Source organism: Lactuca saligna, chromosome 4 (assembly GCF_052625555.1).
Source record: "Lactuca saligna cultivar CGN05327 chromosome 4, ASM5262555v1, whole genome shotgun sequence".
Lineage (NCBI taxonomy): Eukaryota > Viridiplantae > Streptophyta > Magnoliopsida > Asterales > Asteraceae > Lactuca > Lactuca saligna.
Window position 1 is genome coordinate 547,822 of NC_136420.1, and position 16,194 is coordinate 564,015.

The window sequence follows — 16,194 nt, forward strand, 5'->3', positions numbered from 1 at the left end:
ATCATAAAGTTCCAAAGTTCAAAAATTTTAAAAAAGAAAAAACACCAGTAAATTTACTAATAACAAGACTAGATTTTTTTTTGGACAAATTTGAAATTCCAAACTCTTACCATTTTCAGAAAAGATAGTTGAAAATCTTTATAAAGTTTGAAAGTTCAAAAATGTTAGTAAATTACAGTTTTAGTCATTGTGGTTTGGTTAGATTCTCACTTTCAGAAATGGAAATAAGACTAATTAAGGTAATTAACTTTTCGGTTTGTTTACATCTAGGTAACTATCTTTTTTTTGTAAACATCTAGGTAACAAACTTTTTGAAACTGTTCACATATGACCATTATGATCTGTTGTAGCAGGTTACCTCCGGCTACAGTAGCTCATAATGGTTACATGTGAACACTTTCAACAAGTTCGTTACCTAGATGTGTACAAAAGAAAAATAGTTACCCAAATATGAACAAAACCAAAAGTAAGAGTAAATTACACGAATGGTCCGTGTGGTTTGGGAGAATTTATGTGTTTGATCCCTAACTTATTTTTTTAATTCGGATGGTCCTTACTGTTTTGTTTTGTTGCGTTTGGTCCATGTCTTAACTAAAAAGACTAGTGTGTACTTATTAATTTAATTTTTTTAAATTAATTTTCTTATTTATGTATTTTTTTTATATGTTTAAAAAAACTAATAGACCTCATATATATATATATATATATATATATATATATATATATATATATATATATATATATATATATATATATCCTTACCATCCTATCTTTCATCATCCTAAACTTTTATTTCTTTTCCATATTTAATGACAACGAAGTCTTGACCATCTATTCTTTTTCGGTCCTTCAACTTCAGCGAACCAACACCACAACCCAATAAAGTGAAGAGACCGTGGGTTATGATGTTTGTTCGTCAGAGTTGAAGGACCAAAAACAAGGATGGTGAAGACTTTCATGTCACTAAAGATTGAAAGAAAATAGAGGTTGAAGAGGATGTGAGATGGGATGGTGACCGGTGGGACCCAAATTAAATTTCTCAAATGTGGTTTCAGATTTACGGTGAGGAGATACAAATATGTGGGGTCTATTAATTTTTTTAAACATATAAAAAAACATAAATAAGAAAATTAATTAAAAAAATAAATTAATAAGGGCATAATAGTCTTTTTAGGTAAGACAATGACTAAGCGTGCAACAAATATAAACAGTAGAGACCATCCGAGTTAAAAAGAATAAGTTAGGAACCAAATGCACAAATTCCCCTATACCATAGGGACCATTCATGTAATTTACTCTTACTTTTGGTTTTGTTCATATTTAGGTAACTATTTCTTTTGTACAAATCTAGGTAACGAACTTGATGAAAATGTTCACATATAACCATTATGACCTGCTGTAGCTGGATGTAACCTGCTACAGCAGATCATAATGGTCCTATGTGAACAGTTCTAAAAAGTTTGTTACCTAGATGTGTACAAAAAAAAGATAGTTACCTATATGTGAAAAACCCGAAAAGTTAATTACCTTAACAAGTCCTATTCCCTTCAGAAATTGCACTACACACAGAATGTTCAATTAAAAAGATCATTTTACCCTTATGTATTTTTGTTTTTCTTATATATATATATTACCCGCACCAAGCAACATGTGTTAATTGTTTTTTTTTTTTTTTTTTTTTTTTTTTTTTGTAGAAATTCGCTTCCAAATACAGTTAGTTCAGCTAGCAATGAATAGTTTTAAATGATCAATTAGTTTGTTTTAGAAAACATGTCATATTAAAGTTTGAACTCAATGTACTCCGATGAACAATGTATTATTTTCCGTCAAACAATGTATCGGGGTTTAGTGTGTTCGGGAAAGTTAAGTGATGCAACATATAAACACATGTTGTTTTGGTTTAAAATTGAATTATGTAGTTGTTTTGGTTAATTATTAAAGTTGGTTGACCGCAATAAGTTCTGTTTTTACAAAAAAAAATATATCCTAAATTCGAAAAATCTCAAACATTTCATTATTAATTTGTTACAAGGCCATGAAATACGAAAAAAATAACATTTAATGCTCATGTCAAATTATAAATGAAAATCTTTTCAAATTTTGCTTCTTAACACTCTCTATGATGCAATTAATAATTATATAACAATTGAAGATAATTAAAAAATATAAGTTCAAAGCTAAACAAACATGAATTTTTGGACAAAGTGTTTTTTCAACCAATAAAAATCTCGTTTACTGCATTCACAAAAGGTGAAAAAATAAGAATCCGTAACACATACTCGACAAAATCAATATATCTCTACATTAGCTCTCCTACAATATCAGGAGGATTCACTTGTCAAATGTGAGATGTATCATTGCATGGTGTTAAATAGAAGGAAAGAACATCACATCATTTCACCTAAAGAAATCATTATTCTCCAAAAAGAATACCATTATTTTGCATACTAATAACATTGTTTTTTTAATTTCAAGACCATTTTATGATTTCCAACAAACGCCTCCTGTCATTTAGACCCCACAAATGCTTGTTTATGGAACCAGTTGATGGTGGTATTAATCTTTCTTTCAAAGTGTAATATTAGTATTATTAGAATATTTAAGCTTATGCATATTTCATACAATTAAAATTTAAATGCATTGTAATCTTTTGTTCTGTTTATTGATGAACATCATTGAATAGATAACCATTCCGTTAGTTAGTATGACATGAAATAAAAACTCATGATATAAATTGAATAACATTTTTAGGGTATGATCTTATAAAAAAAAGATTATGTGACCAGGTTGCAATACTACTTACACACGTACGATCAAGAAACTAAGAAGGGCATTTATGTCTTTTACAGTATGTCTTTCATTAACTTCCTGCAGATGTCTTCGTGACTCATATGCTCAACCACCTCACGTGTCTTTTCCTTCTAACCCTGGACAACAAAAAGACTATAACACTAATTTGGGTTTTGGTAAAAAAGTCAATCGAAATGCCATATAAAAGCCACCAAGTGCCAAGAGGTATGAAACTTTGGATAGCCGATTTAAGACGTCCATACAAACCAACTCAGTTTTATGGAAAAATTGATCATTAAGAATAAAAAAATTGTTTTTAAATTTACCTGTTGGAAGGTACTTAATGAAGCAAGATTTGGTCCTGAAATCCAGACATTGTACTTCTTTATAGGGGTGCATCCAACTTGATTTTCAAACATATAGGAGCAAGAGCAATGATTTCCTAATAACAGGAAACATAGTCAAACCACCACATATTACAACGTTACCTTAAGATCCTCACATGTAAAAAAAAGTTCTGCAGCCTTATTTTAAAACCCCGATAAAAGATGGTACAAAAGTCCTGCAAATGTGCTTTGTTGATGGCCACAGGTACCACCTTCGAGCTATAGTGTATCTTACAGTTCACTGACCATAGAACTTTTTCATTAAAATCAATACAAAGACCCAATAAGAAGCTTAAGTAATATACATGAAATGAAACACAATCTGATTTTGTTTGCAGGTCCTATTTGGGAAAAGTATACTTAAACGAAATGCTAAAAAAGTCATTGGTGAAGAGCCAACCATTATAAATCACTGGATTGCAAACAGGCATTTCACTAAAAAGAGACTCATACTTAGTTCTTAATTAAAAAAGTGTTAATATATGAATGTAGTAAGTAACACAATACCAAGTACCAACACAAAACTCAGACATTAAGCAAGCTACAAGACTCAAATAGAGGTTATAAAACCAAAAGTAACAGTTTAAACCATTCATGGGGTATTTTATCCTTGTTCCCTTATCAACTAAATCAACGAACATTATCACCATTTCAAGCAACAGGCATCTCAACCCAAAGAAGCAACAAAACCGCAACCAATGACCCTTGCAAACCCTAAAAAACAGAATGACAATAATAATATTAACAATTAATAGATCTATAAACCATAAAAACCCAAAATTTGTTGTACCAACCCCCTTCTTCTTCCCCCCCACAACATATTAAACCTGAAAACCACCAAAGATATGAATATAGTTATTTTCATTAAACTAAATTTGAAGTCGAAACAGAGTACCTTCACCCTTTTATTGAAACTACATTGATGAATAACAGAAAAATGGTTTCCATACTTAAAAGGACAAATTAAGGAAGCCGTTGACAGATTTTCGTATCTGTACCTGGATGAGAAAACTAAGAATATAAACAATCTTTTTGAGTTACTTATAAAAAAGTTCATTTACTAATGTTTCAGCTGAAGTTTAAAGAGAAAAATAAGCATAAACATTCACATATCTAAGAAGTACGTGCGTCACAATCTTGGATTTCTTTTTCTGGAAGTACATCTCAAATGACCATCAATTCACATTGTCACCTACAAATTATATACCACCAAATGTTAATTAATAAGTGTAAAGAAGTTGAACAAATCTTTCGCTTAAAGAAGATATGGATGCAAGCAAACAAAACGTGAAAATATTGATTATTTTTATTGGCGGCGGAGGCCCAGTTGAAGAAGACGCAACTAATGGTCGATCTCTTGGGTTTCAGTGAGTCTGTTTTTTTACAGAGAGTGGGAAGACGGGATACTGGATAGTGGATACTGATGCTGAGGCGGAGGATATGATACCAAAAAACCCTAGCTTTATGTCATATAGAGCAAACTAATTAACCAAGAACCAGATATAACTTAAAGGATGAAAGAAAGTGCGAAATATAAAACGAATAAGTACTAAGAACTGTTGACCATTGTACATCCTCAATGTACCAGGGGTCGAGAGATTACGAGATGTGAATACCTAAATCTATAATTTACCCCACACACACACAATTAAAGAGTGAGATAGAAGGTAGCAACGATGAAGGTGATGATTAAATGCCTAAATCATCTGTATGTGAAGTAACAAATCCCCTTTATTCCTTCCGTATTTATTGTTATTTTGGTTTGAATGAGTTTTGCTAAAATTTAGAGATATATCTCGGAGGGGGTATTATTATTGTTAGACTTTTTCAGCTTAAGAAGATAAGATCTATTTTTCTGTAATGCACAGAGTAGTTGTATATAATTTTTTAATTGTTGTACCTTTTAAAATTTAACATTTTAGACTAAATGCTTAGGCCGGACAGAGCGGATGCGGGGAAAGGCAACGGGATCCTTCCCGCCCGGCGGAACACCGCACCGTCGGTGCGGGTAAGGTGGGTGCGGGAAACGGAGAGGGGAGCCTCTCCCGCTCTCTCTCTCCTACTGAGATTGACCCATTTACATTTTTTTTTGAAAAAATACCGTTGTATAGCGGTAGAAAAGTAATTTTTGTTTTCTAATGGCTATTAACGGCTACTTTTTATTTAATTTAATTTTTTTTACAACTACTATAAATACATACACATAACTTTTATACATATCAAATATTCTCTATACTCTCTACTTCATATCAACCAAAAAAAAAAAAAAGAATCCCAACAAACAAATCCCAAGTTTCGATCGACAGAAAAAAAGTCATGGTTCGAGTATAAACATCCCTCCTCGCAACATTTTTGCTATCGATTCATCCCAGCAAGGAGTTTACCGCCCCCAACTCGATTCTCCCATTCAATCGCCACTACAATTCCAATACCAAAATGTTCCATCGCAAATGTTTTCAAACTTTGTTGTGTTTCCGGATCAACAATCGCCAAATCAACCTCAACCCCAAACTCAAACTGAAACTCAAACCCAAACCCAACACCACTACCAACTTGTCGATGAATTGAATGCCGCGGAAGAAGAAGACATGGTTCCCGAAACTCAACCAACACCACCACCACAAAGACGTAAAGGGAAAAACAAGTGCGTGAGGGTGTCGCACAACCGGGAAGACAAAAGTCGACACTATGGGTTCCACATGAAGAGCTAGTTTTGGTCAAAGCTTGGGTTGATATTTCTGAAGATTCGATTCAGGGAAACGCACAACCGGGAGAACATTTTTGGTTTCGCATTTTATAACGATTTCGAGAGGAGCTAGGCAAATGTGATGACTACCGTACTAAACATCAACTTAACTCAAAGTTTCGAGAAATAGCAAGGGGGGGGGGGTTCAAAAATTAACGGATTGTACAACAACCTAAAAACCCAACGGAAAAGCGGCCAAGGCGACGAATACATACTTCAAGAAGCATTGCAGTTTTACCTTCAGGAAGTCGGAAAACCATTCAAGTGGCACGATTGTTGGAAATTATTGGTCTGAAGTCCTAGGTGGATAACATACGAGCGGGATTTTATTTTTGGAGTCCAACAATCAAAGCGAACGAAAATGGGCTCTAGTGGTTACACAACCTCCTCCGATGCTCGGGTCGGTGCAGATTTAAATCAGGACGACAAACTCGAGCTAGAAGAAATTGTCCGCCTAATGGGTAGGGATAAAGCGGAGAGAAAGGGAAAAGGAACTTCTTCGAGTGCATCTGATTTCAGCGTGGACATTGAGGAAATGCGGAAGATAACATCGTCGTTTGATCAATATAATCTTAATTTCTCCGAACGTTTGGCTTTCGACAAAAAAAAAGAAGAAACAAGGAAAAAGGAGCGGGCGAAGAGACAAGAAATGGGAGACATGAAGTTTTTGATGGAAAACGTCGATCATCTCTCGGGATCGGCTCTCGAGCTCGTAATGAAGAAGAGGGAAAAAATTCTAAAAAAATATTTTCCGTAGGTCGTTGGTGGGTTGTTTGATTTTTAGTTTATGTGTGTGTGTGTGTGTGTGTTTTTTTTTTTTATTTATAATTTTCTACTTTTTTATATTTTAGGTTTAATGTAAGTTTTATTTTAATTAATGAAATGCTTTTGATTATTAATTAGGTTTTATGTTTAATATTAATTTAAAAATTATAATTCATAACAAAAAAAATTAATTTTATTTATATAAAAAAAAGGGTGAGGGAAGGGCTTCCCACCCACTCATTGGCTTTTAGGTGAAGGAAAGGAGAGTGAGGGAAAGAAGGGTATGACCCACCAAAAGTGAGGGAACCATCCCTCCCACTCCTTCCAGTCTTATTAAGGTGTATATATATATATATATATATATATATATATATATATATATATATATATATATATATATATATATATATATATATATATATATATATATATATATATATATAAGAAAATCAGAACTATAAATGTAACGTCTGGTTCCTGGTATGTATTTAAATTATAATTATTCACTTTCATATAGAAACTTGACAAGATGGAGGCCCTAAACTAGTCGAGTAGAGATGAATTAAACCACGGATTTGGAAACCTACTTGACGAGTTGGGAGGCCTAAACTCAACGAGTAGGCTGGCAGAAATGAAACCCTAATTCCGGGGTTTTGCACCCTATTTAAACACCTTAACCCCTAGGTGTTGGACTCATCTCCAAGCTCTACTGTCCAAAACCCTGATCTTGAAACCCTAAGCCATTTGTGATGATTGTTAGCTAATATTATGCATTGTTGGTGAGTTTGAGGAAGAAGAATGTAACGCCCACAGATCTGGGATAGTCAATTTAGAGATAATAAGCATCAAAAAATGAGTTTTTGATGGAAGATTATTTAGAAGGATTAATCTTTTCCATGTGTTAGTATATGTTACAAGGGTTCCGTACATACAAAGAACGCCGAAATCCGAGTTATAACGAAAAAGTTATGACCCATCAAAGTTTTTCGGCAAAATCGGCACGAAACTAGGAGACGCAAATAGTGAATTTTTTATGGAGGAATTTTTAGCCTTATAAATCTAAGAAAAAGTTTTAGTATACGTTAAACCGAGAACATACAAAAAAAAAAAAAACGCCCAAATCTGACTTCGTATGAGGAAGTTATGAATTTTCTAAGATTTGGCATAGCAGTGCACGACCCAAAACTTGAATTTTAGTTTGAGCGGTTTTTGGCCTACGCGACCTAAATGAGAGTTGAATATCTCATTAATACGAACTCAACGATAAAAAGACAGAAGAAAACGGAGTCTGTAGGTAGAAGTTATGAATTTTACGCAGACATTTAACAATATAATCTCCTCCTACTATTAAATTTAAGATCGGTCGAGCGTTAGCCAATGGATTCTAAATGAAAGTTGTATATCTTGTTTTTACCTATGCGTGGATATAAAGAACGTCGAAAATGGAGATCGTATGGGCAAGTTATGGATTTTTGAAAATCGGCTGATTTCCACCTTGTGTGCGATGCCACGTGTCAGCACCAGACTGTGCCTGGGTGTCTCCAGATGGATCACGACGTGAGCATCATAAAACTCACGATGTGAGTGACCCACCATCCCTTTATAAATAAGAGGTGAAGCCTCAATTCTTCCTCACACCTCCCATCACTTCCCCCTCTCTCTAGAACTTCTCTCTAGCCCCGAAACCCACCGAAAAGTCTAGGGAACCTCCCTAGCACGAGAAGGAAGCCCCGGAGTGCCCGACGGCTCCGAGAAGAAGAGCCTTTTGGCTTGGGAACTCTACTCCAACGGAGCCTGGTTTTGAGAAAAACCCGCTGTAAGTAAGCTACACCTACCTTATCGTTAGTATATCTTATGTTTCAATATAGTAATGTTCTTAGGACCTTATAATAAGTATTTGGGCTATTATTATGAGTTATATAAGTGTCGTTATAATATCTTTTAACACTCGTGGTACAAAGAATCTGGTTTAAAGGGCCGCATAGGGTTGTTGGATTTCAGAAGTGCTATATGCCAAAATGGTCTTGCCCTCCGATGTTTTATGTCTAGCCCCTGTCTGTATATAGTGGTTGAGAAATATTATTTTGTGCTTATATAATAGTAATAATAGCAATACTATTAATTAGTATCGGTGAATATTAGACTAAACTCTAGTGGTAATGATACTAGGATTTGTCAAAGGAAAATTGTGTTAAGAGTAACGAAGTGTTGTCTGAGTGCTGAGTCACCATCTTTTCAAGTGAGTGCATAGTTACTTTCATCTTTCACATAGATATGAAGTATTTAATATAAATTACATGCTATGTGTGCATATTATATGTATACTTGCAATCTATGCTGGGCGAAAGGTTTTTATACATGTTTTAAATGATTTAAAATGTATATGTATTTTATATCTACAAAACGTGTTGGGTAAAACATGGGTAGATGAAATAGTTGCTAACAAAAAAAATGATGAGAGGTGATATAGACCATGAGATAAGGGTGAGAGGTGAACCATGAGAGAAGCCTTTTACCCAAGTGTTGTCCCCGTCATCTAGCAGAGTATGGATGACAACCATAAACTATTCTAGATAGTCCAGTGGAACACTAGCAGGCTCACAACCTATAGGTGTTATTTGAACAGTGTGTTCACCAGGTGTACTCTTAAAACCCATTGACATGTATTTCGAGTGGATTCTCAGAAACGATACTGTCGATAAATGAGATAACCCTGGCAGCTATGGATTTAGTACCTGTTGAGCAAACCCTGACAACGATAGATTTCATGCCTATTCCTTAAGATAATCCTTAGGAAAGAAGCAACGAGGAATAGCTAATTCTTAGGGTAAATCCTTAAGAGTAAAGAAGATAATAGGGATGAGTAATTGGGTTAATTGTTTGATGATTAAACATAATAATTATATTATTGTGGGTTTAAAACTGTATGTACTCACCAGGTTTCCCAACCTGACCCACTCAGTTTATTTGTATCACATGTGTTGATATGAAGTCACATTACACTGAGAGATTAAGAAGATATAAATCACTAGTGATAATGAATGTAAGTCTTGTTTATGCTTATGTTTCTGTATTGACAATAACATCCTAAATGTTTTAAAATGAATAAAAATACTTTTCTTCGGAAATGATTTGATAACGTATTTATCATGTTTTACTGGGAACAAATTCCACAACATTTTTATTAAAAGAGGTACTCTGATTTTTATAAAGCATAAACAAAATCGGACTTTTCTGGCCATAAAAATGGGGATGTCACAAAGAAGCTTGAAGGAGGAGCAAGAACACGTGGGAGGAGAGTAGATCCAGAAGTTGGGCTTCATTTATGGTTCATCTGAGGTATAAAGCTTCAACCTTGTCCATGATATGCTTAGATCTAGTCTTAGGATGTTTTGCTTCATGTTTTGGTCCAAGTATGTTGATGGTTGGAATTTGGATGTCCTATTTTGGCAAACCCTTCAGATAGGGTCTTGAGGGGACTTCATGGCATAAAAGTGCCAAATTTATGTCCATGGAAGTCCCATGCAACTTCTAGACCATCTTTTTGGTCTTTTAAGCCCTAGTAGGTCATGCATGCGAGTAAAGATGGGAGCTTTACACGAACAAATTGTCCCTAGAGTCCAGATCTATGACCTCATGGTCTATCTTGAAGTTTTGATGGCTTTTGGATTCATATCTAAGCCATTTTGGGTTAGGATTTGAGTTTATGCCTTGGGGAGAGGTTCTTAATGGTTAAAGTTGAAAACTTTACCATCATAGACGCATTTCCATCTTGGATCCAAAAGATAGGGCCTTGGTTTGAAGAATAAGGACTTAATGTTGGGTTTTGAGCATTCTAACACTCCTAAGTGTACATGCAACCCTAAATACCTTGGATCTATGTTTTCTCTATTATACATGCAAATAAGAACATCCAAGGTATTATCCTAATCTAGCATACAAAACAATGAGTGTAACAAGATAGAATACATACCTCTTTGATGTAAAAAGTCTTCATGAAGCTTGAGTGCCTAGCCCCAATAGTGTGGAAGCCTCAAATGGAATCACAATCATCAAAACACTTAGAATAACTTGAGAGAGTTCTACACTTCATGAAATCGGCTAGCCCTCTTCTTCACTTTCTAATGTGATTCTAGTGTGATACTAGTGGCCGATTTTTGTCAAGAATAAGATCTTTATATAGTGTTACAATTAGGGTAAATCCTTAATTGTCATGGCTTTCCATTTCCTTGGATCCATGGGTTCAAATACACCATGGAGCATCCATGGACCATCCTATGGGTTTTAGCCCAACTTGATTATCCATGGAGCATTAGCCCACTATATACGTATGGATGATTTACACAATCAACCCATATATTTAATTAGTCTTCTTTTGATCACTTAATTAATCCTAGATTAATTCTTGATCAATACTAATTAAATAATCTTATTATTCTTATTATTAATATACTAGAACTTATAATATATTAATAACCATAAGTGTCTTATTTCTCTCATTATAGTCTATCCAAGTGCATGATGGTATGCAACCCAAATGGACCATGCCGGGTCGGGCCAAGTCTTACCAATTATAGTTATGGACTTAGACATTAATCCAACAGTCTCCCACTTGGATAAGTCTAAAACTATTTATTGTGTATGACTTCAGGAACCAACTGGCAATCGTAGCTCTCAAAAGCTTCTGTCGAACTCTGACCTTGTAGATGAACTCTGACCTTGTCAATGACTTGTCCATTAGATAAGGGATCATATAATCCTCTATTCTCATGATATCAGCCGGACAAATACATGGAACAACATCGTACTTATTGACCAACAGTTTGTTTCCTGATTTTCGATTTGTTTGACAAAGAACTTAATCGAACACATCAATTCAGTTCTGACCGGCCGGTACATAGGTCACAACAAAATCATCGAGGGGCCTAGATATCGCTTCTATTTCTAGAAGGAACAGATAAACTTCGACTCATATACTTGTTCTACTACTTGTTGAATTGTACACAAAGGCACGTTTTATAACATCAAGTTACTGATGCGTTTACGTGCAATCAATGCACAACCAACTCATAGGTAACAACTCATATCTCTAGGTTTGAAGATTTATATGATATTACCGTCTCACGATCACTCGAGATAAATTCCATGAAGTGATACAAGTGAGTGTGGGTTTATTCCAATACTCATAACTTATAAGCACTCATGAATGTTGTAGCAACCATTGCCATGACTAAACCCATTTAGCCATCTACAAACCCGATTCATGACAGTCTTGATTCATACCTACTTCCAACATATGAACGACTGTGGAGTGTTTAAATAACTTATTCATTCGAAAAGAATAACCTAGCTATTTTGGAAGTCAAAACATGCAAAGTGAAACACAATAATAATCGAATCCAATATGGTCTCAGAACCCTTTTGAATATATATATAAAACCACTTTTTATTTATCACCATATTGATTACACATTATTCAATGTTTCAAATAATCAACTTAAAACTCGAATAAAAACAACAGTCGTCCCATGCTCCTAGCATGTACACTTTGTTTTCTAAACAATAGTTATGCCATACCCCAAGTATGCACACTATGTTTGTCTATGATCCTTACATTGTGATGTAGATCAATTGAACATGATTCCATTGATACTCATTTCACAATCCCAAATCCTTATTGTAAATGCAAGAATTCCAAATTCATGTCATTTACTGAAATCTGTTAGATTCTAAACTTATATGCATTGATCCTCTTGTAATGATTATGCACGAAGTCAGAAAGACTTGACAACAACCATTACAGAGCATTCCAAAGGAGATCAGCTCCTTGGGAACATCCTTCTTGCATTAAGTTTCCTAATCTTACATAGATTGAATAATTTCTAACTTTGAAACATTTCCAGATCCCATTTTGACTATCACTTCTGAACAAGAGTTACCTCCTTACAGATTATGTCAATATGGTCCTTCCAGAATTATCACTATACTTCCAATTGTCCTTGAGAAACCAATCTTTGGTAAACCTTAGATTGTCCTCGACAATTGTTTAATCACTTTAGTCATATCCAGTTCTAGACTTTTCCCTTCTCAATGCCTTAAGCATTTGGAAAATTTAGAAAGGATGAATATTATAGCACGTGAAATCGATCCTATATCCGAAGCATATGGGATACGATTCATGATGTTTGACATAAAGGCATGATACTAGACCAGTCCTTTGCTACAATATTTTTATTTGCCATGTTTTTCAAAATTTAACTATGAAGTGGGATGCCGTAATCATAATCGAATTTGAAAACGCAATATATATAGAATTTTTTCAAGTTGAACCATTCCAAGACAAAATTCATATATATTCTTGACTAAAGATGATTAAAATCTCAATCTAAGCTTTAGAATTGAAATGAAGTATAATTTCCTCTCCCTTAATTATAACAAAACAACTTTTCAACCCCTGCAACTTCACGGATTGAAAATTTGTTTTCTATAATTAACATTGCTAGCTTGCAATACTAATCATAATAATCATGCTCCCACTAACATGATGATTATCAACATAACACTTATGCTCCCACTAGCTCTGACATATTTTCAGAAATCTGCTGGACTTCTGAAATTTAGATTCATACACCTTTCCGTAGATAGCTCAGCTGTGTGTCTAAGCAATTTCAAGAACTATGAAAAGGGATGTCGTAATCATAGTCTCAATTGCTTAGGCATTTTCCATTTCTCACAAGTCCATGTTAGTGTGCCGGTTAACCACACGCGCTCCACTAACGACTTTTGAAAATGCAAATAATACAATTGATATCTACGTAAAATCTACTTAGTGAAAGTGTTTCCTCACCATCATTTTCATGAATCGGAGAGAAACCTTATGACACTTAGATTTTATAGTGTATGAGTTCCTATCCATGTGAATTTGTCAAAACCATAATCACAAGATAAGGTTAGTGACAAATTCAGCCTTACATGGATTAAACTTATTCAATCTTACTTTCTTGTCACCTTGGTAGCACAAGGCCCACCAATGCTTCCAAGTTGAACTCTGATAACTCACATGCAAATCCAACTTATTTGAAGTAGGTACAAAAATAAGAATTATGTCAACACGATAGGTTGCAAACCTTAAGTCGTGTGCTAGTGATAAATTACAGGTTTCACCCTTGATTAAATCTTGAAACTCTTTCAGGATCTTTAAGGCTCCCACTGTCCCCTTGACATATAAGTTTCCCCAGTCAAGAATCATTCCTTGACAAAACAAATATTCAAGGGATAGTGCGGATTCTTATCAAGACTAACACTTCACACAATTGGTCTTAGTTGGTCTTTGTTTCATCCAAGACATCACAACTTACCAATCTCAAATGTACAAGAGTAGAAACATTTCACACTACATTTGATAAGTGTTTTAAACCTTACTTTATGTCACTCAATGTTACAATCTTGGAGTATGACTCTAAGAATTGTTTTGGAACGAAGTATGACTCATCTTCTTGATCTTAACCAATCCAACAATTCATGACCTCTCTTCTTAGCCATAACAATGCACTAAGACGTCCTTAGAGTATGAATTTTTGATATGGTTTCTAAATCATTAAGATGATCATAAAACTAATACTAAAGTACTCTCCCATCTTTTCAGATTTGAGAAACTTTTATCCTTCTGCCTAATTTGATTCTTCTTATTCGCTCTGCCATACATTGGAACCTTTTCAATGTTACAGAATTATACTTAACCTTATAAGTATAATCATATTTACTAATCTTTAGTAAATCATGACAAATCAATCTTTGTGGTGGACCTTGACCAGTGCACACCCATTGTACCTAATTCCTTAGTCCTTCAATTGACTCACATATACATGTGATCAAAGAATTAGTCTTAATTTTCAAAGATGAAAATTCTCATTCATCATACAATACAACTTGTATGATTCCAAGTTTCTGTCCAATTGAAACTTGGGTGATGAAAAACTTTCTTCAATTGGTAAATTCAGACACTACCACAAATAAAAGAATCAAATCCACTTTCCAATATTGCTATTACTGGAAACATATAAGCAACAATTTTCCACAGATGTCATTGTAAGGATATTTTTTTTAAAATAAATAAAATTAAAACCCCTTTTTTTTATTTTATTTTAAAACTTTGCGGAAAAACTTATCCTTACAATCCACATGAAAACCTTGTTGTTATCTATTCACAAGCAATATATTATAACTCTTAAGCAACAGCTCAAAATTCTGATTACCGAACCATGCGATCGAAACCCATCTTCGCAATCAAAATCAGCATATACTTCTTTAAGCTTCCTATCTTTTCTTTGATTCTTAAAAGACATCAGCATGTGACCCATTCACATTATGTAATAAGAATCTCCAAACAGAAACTTAGCAGAGTTAGATAGTGGACTTTACCTGAAGTAGAGTCAAACTTATCGACCTTAGGTAAATTATGGCAGCTTTGCAACCAATGCCCCTTTCTTTGGCAATATAAACATCTGGACCCTTTGATAATGGTACACGGGACTATCACAGACTTAGTTTTTCTCTTTACCATTTGGTCAACCGAGTTGACTATGGACGGTCCCTTTCCATTGGGAAGAGAATGCTTTTTCTGGATTTCCTGTGTCACTATTGTCAATGTCCATCAAGTTTTGAGGAAGTTGATCTTAACAAATAGATAAAATCATTAAGGGTCTTGTCATAGTCTTTTTCATAGGTGTTCCAAAAGAACTCACTATGTGACTTAGAAAGTGATTGAACCACCAACTTTCTCAAGACTTTGACACCCAACTCTCCCGGCTTGTCAATATATGACTACATCTCCAAGATGTGACCACACCAAGACCTTTACTTGCCAATAGGGCTCGAGTGACTTTAAACTTTTCAAGAACTTGTGGGTGAGGGAGAATAATTGGAGGAGATAGAGGAAGTGAAGCATGATGTTGAAGAACATCATCTTCAAGAGATTTGGGAAGATCATAAATGTCTAAACCAGACATGTTTTAGGAGATATTCAAGATAGTTGATTTAAAGTCCTTAATATAACACCCAATATGAAATATTAAGGCTAGGACCCAACACAATATTTTATAATTTGGAAGAGGGATGCCGTAATCCAAGCTATAAAATATTTGAAGGTAGGCGAATGACGATTCACCAATTTCCACCATGAAAAACGAAATAATTTATTAGGTTTTAATTGGATTTGAAATTCCTAGATCTTTTGAGATTCATTGAACTTTTCAATGGCATGTTTCAATCTCGAGTGTGCCCTCTCAAATTTTGTGATTGGGATGCCGAGGATCACAAAACAAGGTGTGAATAACCATACCAATTCACTTGGTACCCTTAATATTATCACCTAATCAATGTGCCGGTTAACCACACACGCTCCATTGATCTATGACAAACATTAAGTCACCCTTCGTGGTCCTTACTAGTCCAAGTTAGTGTGCCGGTTAACCACACATGCTCCACCAACGACTTGGTAAGGTACAA

The 16,194-nt window shown here is 34.5% G+C and overlaps 1 long non-coding RNA gene across 1 annotated transcript; it reads right to left on the reverse strand.

Moving 5' to 3' along the window:
• Window positions 1–2,705: 2,705 nt before the first annotated feature.
• Window positions 2,706–4,963, reverse strand: LOC145041013 (uncharacterized). Its single transcript, XR_013679925.1, has 2 exons — window positions 3,117–4,963; window positions 2,706–2,927 (listed from the first exon to the last, which is right to left on the reverse strand). It is a non-coding gene; the product is annotated as an uncharacterized LOC145041013 (long non-coding RNA).
• Window positions 4,964–16,194: the final 11,231 nt, after the last annotated feature.